A 12,007-nucleotide genomic window follows, 5' to 3' on the forward strand; every position below is an offset into this window, starting at 1 on the left:
AACCTTGATCTGCGTGGCTCACTCCGAGCGCGTTCATTATTGCGTTCGCGGATGCGAGAGTCCAACTTAATGCACAGGGAGATCAAATCAGACAGTTGAACAGGAATGTCACGGGTCGCCAGTTCATCCTTGATCCGATCCGAAAGTCCGTGCCAGAAAGCTGCTACCAGAGCTTGGTTGTTCCACTGAACCTCTGCAGCCAACGTCTGGAACTGGATGACATATTGTCCCATGCTTCGGGTACCTTGACAAAGTTGGATCAGGTCTGCCGAAGCTGATGTCGCACGACCAGGCTCGTCAAAGATCCGTCTGAAGGTTGACACGAAGTCTGTGTAGTTGTTAATCAGAGGGTCAGCACGTTCCCACAGAGGAGACACCCAACTCAGAGCAGATCCAGAGAGTAAGGAGATGATGTAGGCAACCTTGGATCTTGGCGTGGGGAAATTATGTGGCAATAACTCAAACTGTATTTCACATTGATTGAGAAACCCGCGACATAACTTAGGACTGCCATCATACTTGCTCGGCACGGGCAGATGCAGACGTGACACTGGAGCTGATGCAGCCGGCATAGAAGAACTCACAGCACTGGCAGGTGCTGGAGTAACAGGAACAGTAGGAGAGAGTACACTAGGCAGGGATTGCTGTAGTGTATCTAATCGGGAGGACATCCCTTGCAGGAATTGAAGCATCTGCTGCTGCGCAACCTCTTGACCATCCAGACGGGAGACCAGATTTTGCAAGGCCTCTGACCCCACACTCCGTCCACCATCCGAGTCCATCGTTCCTGGACTTACTGTCGGATTGTGTTTGGGCTGTGTCCCCGGAGGGGGCGCTAGTGGGTCAGTGGAGGTAGATGGGAGAAAACGAGGAGGCTGGATAACGTTCCTGCGCATGAGCGCAATGGTATTTTATTTAGCAGATGATATAACACAGAATGGTAGCAGAAACAATAATAACAGATGAATAAAGTCAATCACTCAGTATGATAACTGAAAGTCTATGGCAATGGATGACAGATGACTTGAGAAAATAATATCCGGTAATATATAAACAGAAGAACAAGTGTTTGTGAAATGGTTCTGGTTTGGAAACCAGTGCAGGTTTTAAAACAGGAAACTTAGGCAGCAAGGTGTAGAATGGCAAACCTGAGCAGAGGCAGGAGTCTGACTTCACAGTGCAGGTGATGAGGCACTGGCAGCAGCAAGCTGTATCACAGGTGGAGGAATGAAACACACCTGGAGTCAGTCTTCAACTGCAGGCTGAAGCACACAAGGTGGTGATGAGTGTGAAGCCTTATTTGCAGGTTGCAGGTATTGCTGGGCCTTGAAGTTCCACGGAGCTGTGCAGAGTAACCAGGAGTACAAGTTCTTAAGCAGAGAACCAGGAACACAGGAGGAACAGGAACAGATCCTTTCACATGGGTCGCTGGAGAGACACAAAGTCCAGGATGCCTGCAGACTGATCCTGCAGTCTCTTATGTACCCCATGGTGCACAGGGATTGGATGAGTGAAGGAAAGTGGGTGCGGCCAAGCACCGGATTGGCCGCAGTATACTGGCTGTTTACAGACTGTCATGGCGGCGCCCACGCTGCGGCCTAGCAGGGACGCGGCGCGCTACATGCCCGCTGTCTCAGGAGTGTTCCCAGGCCCTTGATGATGTCCCATGGCAGGGGCATAGGTGACAGGTGACCGCAGGGAGCCAGGACGGAGTCCGCAGCGGCGGACGGATGTCAGCCTGGTAAGTCGATTCCTGACACAATAACCATAATTTCCACTCATTTTCAGTCTATTCTGAACACCTCACAATATTATATTTAGTCCTAAAATTTGCACCGAGGTCGCTGGATGACTAAGCTAAGCGACCCAAGTGGCCGACACAAACACCTGGCCCATCTAGGAGTGGCACTGCAGTGTCAGACAGGATGGCACTTCAAAAAAATAGTCCCCAAACAGCACATGATGCAAAGAAAAAAAGAGGCGCAATGAGGTAGCTGTGTGACTAAGCTAAACGACCCAAGTGGCCGACACAAACACCTGGCCCATCTAGGAGTGGCACTGCAGTGTCAGACAGGATGGCACTTCAAAAAAATAGTCCACAAACAGCACATGATGCAAAGAAAAAAAGAGGCGCAATGAGGTAGCTGTGTGACTAAGCTAAGCGACCCAAGTGGCCGACACAAACACCTGGCCCATCTAGGAATGGCACTGCAGTTTTCTAGCGAGAGGATGAGTGCTTCCATCCTCATGTGAAGCTGAACCGCTAGCCATGAACATAGGCCAGGGCCTCAGCCGTTCCATGCCACTCCATGTCGTAAATGGCATATTGGCAAGTTTACGCTTCTCCTCAGACGCTTTTAATTTTGATTTTTGGGTCATTTTACTGAACTTTTGTGTTTTGGATTTTACATGCTCTCTACTATGACATTGGGCATCGGCCTTGGCAGACGACGTTGATGGCATTTCATCGTCTCGGCCATGACTAGTGGCAGCAGCTTCAGCACGAGGTGGAAGTGGATCTTGATCTTTCCCTATTTTACCCTCCACATTTTTGTTCTCCATTTTTTAATGTATGGAATTATATGCCAGTATCAATAGCAATGGCCTACTACTATATATACTGTGCACAACTGAAATGCACCACAGGTATGGATGGATAGTATACTTGACAACACAGAGGTAGGTAGAGCAGTGGCCTACTGTACCGTACTGCTATATATTATATACTGGTGGTCAGCAAACTGTGCAAAACTGAAATGCACCACAGGTATGGATGGATAGTATACTTGACGACACAGAGGTAGGTAGAGCAGTGGCCTACTGTACCGTACTGCAATATATGATATACTGGTGGTCAGCAAACTGTGCAAAACTTAAATGCACCACAGGTATGGATGGATAGTATACTTGACGACACAGAGGTAGGTAGAGCAGTGGCCTACTGTACCGTACTGCTATATATTATATACTGGTGGTCAGCAAACTGTGCAAAATTGAAATGCACCACAGGTATGGATGGATAGTATACTTGACGACACAGAGGTAGGTAGAGCAGTGGCATTCTGTACCGTACTCCTATATATTATATACTGGTGGTCAGCAAAATTATGCACTGTACTCCTACTATATACTACAATGCAGCACAGATATGGAGTGTTTTTCAGGCAGAGAACGTATAATACTGGTGGTCACTGGTCAGCAAAACTCTGCACTGTACTCCTCCTTTATAATATACTGGTGGTCCCCAGTCCCCACAATAAAGCAGTGTGAGCACAGATATATGCAGCACACTGAGCACAGATATGGAGCGTTTTTCAGGCAGATAACGTATAATACTGGTGGTCACTGGTCAGCAAAACTCTGCACTGTACTCCTCCTATAAAATATACTGGTGGTCCCCAGTACCCACAATAAAGCAGTGTGAGCACAGATATATACAGCACACTGAGCACAGATATGGAGCGTTTTTCAGGCAGACAGCGTATACTGGTGGTCACTGGTCAGAAAAACTCTGCACTGTACTCCTCCTATATAATATACTGATGGTCCCCAGTCCCCACAATAAAGCAGTGTGAGCACAGATATATGCAGCACACTGAGCACAGATATGGAGCGTTTTTCAGGCAGACAACGTATAATACTGGTGGTCACTGGTCAGCAAAACTCTGCACTGTACTCCTCCTATATAATATACTGGTGGTCCCCAGTCCCCACAATAAAGCAGTGTGAGCACAGATATATGCAGCACACTGAGCACAGATATGGAGCGTTTTTCAGGCAGACAACGTATAATACTGGTGGTCACTGGTCAGCAAAACTCTGCACTGTACTCCTCCTATATAATATACTGATGGTCCCCAGTACCCACAATAAAGCAGTGTGAGCACAGATATATGCAGCACACTGAGCACAGATATGGAGCGTTTTTTCAGGCAGACAACGTATACTGGTGGTCACTGGTCAGCAAAACTCTGCACTGTACTCCTCCTATATAATACTGCTGGTCCCCAGTCCCCACAATAAAGCAGTGTGAGCACAGATATATGCAGCACACTGAGCACAGATATGGAGCGTTTTTCTGGCAGACAACGTATAATACTGGTGGTCACTGGTTAGCAAAACTCTGCACTGTACTCCTCCTATAATACTGCTGGTCCCCAGAATAAAGATATGCAGCCCCCTGAAACAAAGTGAGAGGACACCAGCCACGTCCTCTCACTATCATTTCCAATGCACGAGTGAAAAATGGCGGCGACGCGCGGCTCCTTATATAGAATCCGAATCTCGCGAGAATCCGACAGCGGGATGATGACGTTCGGGCGCGCTCAGGTTAACCGAGCCATACGGGAGAATCCGAGTATGCCTCGGACCCGTGTAAAATGGGTGAAGTTCAGGGGGGTTCGGTTTCTGAGGAACCGAACCCGCTCATCTCTAAAAATAACCCACCCAAATCTAACTCTTTCTGCACATGTTATATCTGGCCCCCCTGCAGTGCACATGGTTTTACCCAACTGCTATCAAAAATCCTGCTGCGATCAACTTGGAATTACCTCCCGTATGCGCGGGATCCCGGCGTTGGCATTGTGATCAATGGGAACCCATGCAGCGGTTTCTTCACCGCTTCCCATATTTTAAACATAATTTCAACATTACACCAGCGTTAAACTGAAGAAAAACAGGAGAACATTCTATCAACAATCAGTAATGCATAAGGATTGCTTTAAAACAACAAATGAGTTCACTAATACTTCACAACAAATACCTGCTACTTTACACAAATACCTGTTTGGACACTGTAAGAACTTACCACTTCACTTGCAACTATTTGTGCTGCCTTTCAGTTTTTCACAAACATCCAGTGGTGCAAGTGTGCGGGTACGGTCGGGTACGGTGTACCCTTAAGAATTTGGCAGCAGGTACACCGTACCACCACCCGCACACATTTCAGCGCACCATTTTAGTGAGAGAGGAGAGCGCAGCATGCGCCTCTCCTCTCCTGCCAGACACAATGACAGTCCGGCGGCCATGGCGTGCACTGAAACGCCGGTTTGTGAGCCAATCAGAGCTCATGGACCGGCAGCCAATCAGGAGCTGCCGGACCGCGAGCCCTGATTGTCTCGTGGACCAGCGCCAGATCTAAAATACGGGACGCCACCACAGGAGGACGTGGAGACCGGACTGAGGGCAGGAGGGGCACATGCTGTGCTCTCCTCTTCCCAGAAGAAGAAGATGACAGTACGGTGAGTTGCACTGTTGGGGCATATCTGGCACTCTGGGGGCATGTGTATCTGGCAAAGTGAGAGCATATCTGGCACTGTGGGGGCATATCTGGCACTCTGGGGGCATGTGTATCTGGCAAAGTAGGGGCATATCTGGCACTGTGGGGGCATATCTGGCACTCTAGGGGCATATCTGGCACTGTGGGCATATCTGGCACTCTGGTGGAAATGTCTTGCACTCTGGGGGCATATCTGACACTGGGGGTATATCTGGAACTCTGCTAGGAATATCTGGCACTGTGGGGGCATGTGCATCTGGCACTGTGGGGGCATATCTGGCACTGAAGGGGCATATCTGGCACTGTGGGGGCATGTGTATCTGGCACTGTGAGGTCATATCTGGCACTGTGGGGGCATATCTGTATCTGGCACTGTGGGGGCATTTGTGCATCTGGCACTGTGGGGGCATTTGTGCATCTGGCACTGTGGGGCATATCTGGCATGGTGGGGGCGTATCTGACACTGTGGGGGCATATGTGTATCTGGCGCCCCATATGTGTATCATGCCCCCATTTTCATTGGACACGCCCCGTGTGGCATTTGGCCACACCCATTTTTTTGCCGCGCGCACATAGTACCTATAAGAGATTTTTTGTACTTGCACCACTGCAAACATCTGAACGCATATCTATTGTATACAGTACCAATGTTATTTTTGCCTTTATACACTTGAAAGTCCTGTCTGAATTACCATTGCTTTTTTGCCTACCCTCCCATTCTCTCACTTCAAACACAATCTACTTTAAAATTCCATTTCTCCACCTATAAAAGTCTCTACTTTTATTCTGCTTAATACTGAATTATTGCCGATTAGTTTACACATATATCAACACTGTAGACACGGAGAGTAAACAGTCCACTGTCGGAGAAGGTTTAGATGTAACCCCTAACTCGACTCCTCCGGAACCAGCTAGGACTGCCCGTTTCCCGGACGGGACTTACAAAACTTGAGAAAGTGATCCGCAGCTCCACAATAGAGGCAGAGTCTACCCTCACGACGGCGCTGTCGTTCTTCCGGGGACAGCCGAGATCGATTAATTTGCATAGGTTCGTCTGGACTTGGGGTAACCATTTGCTTAGACGGGAGAGACCGGAATCTGGATCGTTCTGACCGACTACGTTCGCCACCTCGTTCCTGCATACGAAGATCCACCTTTACACAGCGTGAGATCAACTGTTCTAAGGAATATGGTAGATCCTTAGTGATCAGTTCGTCTTTTAGGCGGTCGGAGAGCACATTCCAGAAAGTGGCCCGGAGAGCATCATTATTCCAGCGCAGTTCTGAGGCTATGGTTTGGAAATGAATCACATACTGTCCCACTGAACGGGAGACTTGTCGGACTCGGAGCAAGTCCGAAGAAGCAGCGGTCGTTCTGCCGGGCTCATCGAAGATCCTTGGGAATGACGTAATAAAATTGGTGTAACTGGAAACCAACGGGTCAGACCACTCCCATAACGGAGACACCCAATCCAACGCCAAACCTTCAAGCAAGGAAATAATGTACGCCACCTTGGACCGATCTTTGGTGAAGTTGTGTGAGAGAAGTTCAAAATGTACCTCGCATTGGTTGAGAAAACCACGACAATTCTTTGGATTCCCGTTATAGCGAGAAGGAGTGGGAAGCTGAAGGCGTGACCTGGTTCCAGACAGGGATTGAACATTACTAGGGACAACCACAGGAGCGGATACTGGAGCTGGAGCCGAAACTACTGAAGCCAGAGAAGCCTGAATTTGATCCAGTCGGCCGGATAACTCCTAGATAAACTGCATCACCTGGCTCTGTGCCGCCTCCTGACTTTGAACTCGGGAAACCAGGTCCTGGATGGCGCTTGCCTCTGGGTTCCGATCCCCCGGGTCCATGGGGCCTGAGTATACTGTCACTGACCTGGGTTGGGGATGTTGGGAACTCGGGGGTTCTTCCGGTGGTCGGGAAGAGGAACCACAGCTGGGTCGGAGCAGGGATGGTCGGATATAGGTTTTCCTCATACAAGACTCTGATAGTTAGGATTGGTGAAAAATGCTGAGGAGCTTTATTATGGGAAGGGAGCAATACAGCGACACATGAAAGAAAGAGAACTTGTGGGCAATGTGAAAGGCTACTGGAGAATTTGTGAGCAATGTTTAAAGGCACTGATGAATGAAGAACTTCTGAGTGATGATGAAAGAAACTGAAGAATTTGTGAGCGGTGTTTTGAAGACACTGATGAATGAAGAACTTGTGAGCGATGATGAAAGACACTGAAGAATTTGTGAGCGATGTTTAAAGACACTGATGAATGGAGAACTTGTGAGCGATGGTGAAAGACACTGAAGAATTTGTGTGCGATGTTTAAAGACACTGATGAATGAAGAACTTGTGAGCGATGGTGAAAGACACTGAAGAATTTGTGTGCGATGTTTAAAGACACTGATGAATGCAGAACTTGTGAGCGATGGTGAAAGACACTGAAGAATTTGTGTGCGATGTTTAAAGACACTGATGATTGAAGAACTTGTGAGCGATGGTGAATGACACTGGAGAATTTGTGAACGATGTTTAAAGACACTGATGAATGAAGAACTTTTGAGCGATGGTGAATGACACTGAAGAATTTGTGACCGATGTTTAAAGACACTGATGAATGAAGAACTTGTGAGCGATGGTGAATGACACTGAAGAATTTGTTTGCGATGTTTAAAGACACTGATGAATGAAGAACTTGTGAGCGATGGTGAAAGACACTGAACGCTGGAAACACTAAAGTTGGTTCAGCCCGCAGGCCGTGCTAAATCCAGGGAGCGCTGGCAACTGCACTGCAGAGGAACACACTAGTTGCTCGGATCACTGGAGACTGTGCTGCAGGAAGATACCCTGGATGCTAGAAGCACTGGAGTATAGCTGCTGGGGAACACACTGCGTACGGGAGCTCTGGCATCCACTTCAGAAAAGAGACGATACTCAGGCGCCGAGGCTCTGCCCGGCATCTGGTTTTGAATCTCCCGCCTCTACTGGATTGGTGAAGCGGGTTAGTGACGTCACCTGCTCCCCGTCCACGTGACGCTGGCTGTCATGGCGGCGCCCACGCTCCGGGGAACCGCGCCAGCCAGACGCCGGGACCCGAGGACCGCCGGAGATGGGGACCGCCAAACGGACCGGCAGCCACGCAGGGGTAAGCTAGGCGGCCACTGCCCCTAGCGTGTGACAGTAGGAGGACAGTGCAGAATTTTGCTGACCAGTGACCACCAGTATTATAGAAGTACGGTACAGTAGTCCACTGCTCTACCTACCTCTGTGTCGTCAAGTATACTATCCATCCATACCTGTGGTGCATTTTAGTTGTTGTGCGCAGTAGTAGGAGGACAGTGCATAATTTTGCTGACCACCAGTATATAATATATAGCAGTACGGTACAGTAGTCCACTGCTCTACCTACCTCTGTGTCGTCAAGTATACTATCCATCCATACCTGTGGTGCATTTTAGTTGTTGTGCGCAGTAGTAGGAGGACAGTGCATAATTTTGCTGACCACCAGTATATAATATATAGCAGTATGGTACAGTATTCCACTGCTCGACCTACCTCTGTGTCGTCAAGTATACTATCCATCCAGCGACCTTGGTGCACCTCTTTTTTTCTTTGCATCATGTGCTGTTTGGGGACTATTTTTTGAAGGGCCATCCTGTCTGACACTGCAGTGCCACTCCTAGATGGACCAGTTGTTTGTGTCGGCCACTTGGATCGCTTAGCTTAACCATCCAGTGACCTTGGTGCACCTCTTTTTTTCTTTGCATCATGTGTTGTTTGGGGACTATTTTTTAAATCTGCCATCCTGTCTGACACTGCAGTGCCACTCCTAGATGGGCCAGGTGTTTGTGTCGGCCACTTGGGTCGCTTAGCTTAGCCACACAGCTACCTCATTGCACCTCTTTTTTTCTTTGCATCATGTGCTGTTTGGGGACTATTTTTTAAATCTGCCATCCTGTCTGACACTGCAGTGCCACTCCTAGATGGGCCAGTTGTTTGTGTTGGCCACTTGGGTCGCTTAGCTTAACCATCCAGTGACCTTGGTGCACCTCATTTTTTCTTTGCATCATGTGCTGTTTTGGGACTATTTTTTAAATCTGCCATCCTGTCTGACACTGCAGTGACACTCCTAGATGGGCCAGGTGTTTGTGTCGGCCACTTGGGTCGCTTAGCTTAGTCACACAGCAACCTTGGTGCACCTCTTTTTTCTTTGCATCATGTGCGGTTTGGGGACTATTTTTTGAAGTGCCATCCTGTCTGACACTGCAGTGCCACTCCTAGATGGGCCAGGTGTTTGTGTCGGCCACTTGGGTCTCTTAGCTTAGTCATTCAGCGACCTCGGTGCAAATTTTAGGACTAAAAATAATATTGTGAGGTGTGAGGTGATCAGAATAGACTGGAAATGAGTGGAAATTATGGTTATTGAGGCTAATAATACTATGGGATCAAAATGACCCCCAAATTCTATGATTTAAGCTGTTTTTGAGGGTTTTTTGTAAAAAAAAAACACCTGAATCCAAAACACACCCAAATCCAACAAAAAAAATTCAGGGAGGTTTTGCCAAAACGCGTTCGAATCCAAAACACGGCTGCGGAACCGAATCCAAAACCAAAACACAAAACCCGAAAAATGTCCGGTGCACATCACTAGTCATTACCAACCACTCTAAAGGGGTTTCAAAGTTTTCTTGGTATTGCCAACTTCTACAGAAAATTTATCAAGAATTAATCTTCCATCATTGCTCCCATTACCGCTTAAACTAGAAAGGAAGCAGATTCAGCCAAGTGGTCCTTAGGGGCCTTGGAGGCCTTGTCTTCTTTAAAAAGAGCTTTTACAACTGCCCCAATTTTTCGTCAGCCTGATCTCAGTCGTCCTTTCCTTGTGGAGGTGGATGCCTCCACTGTGGGTGTGGGAGCAGTTTTATATCAGCTCTTCGAAGATAAAAAAAAAGTCCATCCATGTTCATATTTCTCACGAAGATTTTCTCCGGCTGAACAGAATTACGCCATTGGGGAACAAGAACTACTGGCAATTAAGTTGGCTTTTGAAGAGTGGAGATTTCTGTTGGAAGGAGCACAACATCCAATCTCAGTAACCACCGATCATTAGGAACCTCCTATACTTGCAAACAGCTCGATGTCTAAATCCACGTCAAGCAAGATGGGCTCTATTCTTCTCCCATTTCAATTTTACACTCGGCTACCGTCCAGGTTCGCTGAACAGAAAAGCGGATGCCCTTTCACGCTCCCTAAGTTCCGATGCCTCTGCCGATTGCTCAGGAGAACAATTCATTTGGGATCCTGTTTCTTTCTCCGCCACTCATACAACCCAAATTCCCCCACCAGGAAGAACTTTCGTTGCTCTGAATCTTCGTAAGAAGTTATTGACTTGGGCTCATACATCACCTTTTATAGGCCAGGCAGGGGGTCTCAAAATTCTTACATTTTTACAGCATTCTTACTGGTAACCTCATCTCAAGACTGACGTGCAGGAATATATAGCCGCTTGTCCAAAATGCGCACAGCATAAAAGTCCTAAGGGTTCTCCTCCTGGTTTACTTCACCCATTGCCAATACCACAAAAACCGTGGACACACATCTCTATGGACTTTATAACTGATTTACCAGCTTCTGGAGGACTAAACACTATCTGGGTCATTGTGGAGCGCTTCTCTAAAATGGCACACTTTGTGCCTCTCCCTGGCCTTCCAACAGCGTCTCGTCTTGCAAAATTATTTATAACAGAGATCTTCTGACTACATGGATTACCACAGGAGATCATATCAGATCGAGGACCATAGTTCGTAGCCAGGTTCTGGAAATCACTCTGTTCAGCCCTTGGAGTTAAACTAAATTTTTACTCTGCATATCATCCTCAGACTGAAAGAGTGAATCAGGATCTTGAACCCTTCCTACATCTGTTTATGTCCTCTTCCCAAAATGACTGGTTGGATTATCTTCCGTTTGCTGAGTTTGCCCATAATAACCTTTTCCATTCCGCTACCAAATCTTCTCCATTATACATAAATTGCGGGTATTACCCGAGGGTACCTGATTATCAACATCTTCCAATATTTGAGGTTCCTGCAGCAGAGCTGGCATTACGACAGTTCACCAAGACTTGGAAACAAGTACACCAGGCTTTGCTTAAGACATCTAAGAGATACAAGATTTCTGCTGATCGAAGACGGAGGGCTGTTCCGGATCTCAAACTGGGAGATCGTGTTTGGGTCTCTACCCGTAACTTGAGATTGAGAGTGCCTACTAAGAAATTCGCACCCAGGTTTATTGGACCATACCCAATCGAAAGGGTCTTAAACCCAGTAGCTTACAAGGTAAAACTACCTCCCTATTTGAAAATTCCGAACGATTTACATATTTCTCTCTTGAAACCTCTAGTTCTCAACCGATTTCGGACTGCTTTGCCTAAGACTCCTAAAATCCAGTCTGCTCAAGAAGATGAATTTGAAATTCACCAGATCATCGTCTCTCGGAAGAGGTATGGTCGTCTCCAATATCTTATTGACTGGAAAGGATATGGACCCGAGGAAAGGTCTTGGGTATCTGCAGAGGATGTCCACATTCCAAGACTAATTCGAGCCTTTCATGCCAAGTATCCAACCAAACCACAAAGGTGTCCGGAGTCCACCCTCAAAGGGGGGGTACTGTCACATCCCAAAGCCTTACCGGACGATCGGAGCCGCAGCGGTTACCGCTCAGGTG

This window comes from Pseudophryne corroboree, chromosome 1 (assembly GCF_028390025.1).
Source record: "Pseudophryne corroboree isolate aPseCor3 chromosome 1, aPseCor3.hap2, whole genome shotgun sequence".
Classification (NCBI taxonomy): domain Eukaryota; kingdom Metazoa; phylum Chordata; class Amphibia; order Anura; family Myobatrachidae; genus Pseudophryne; species Pseudophryne corroboree.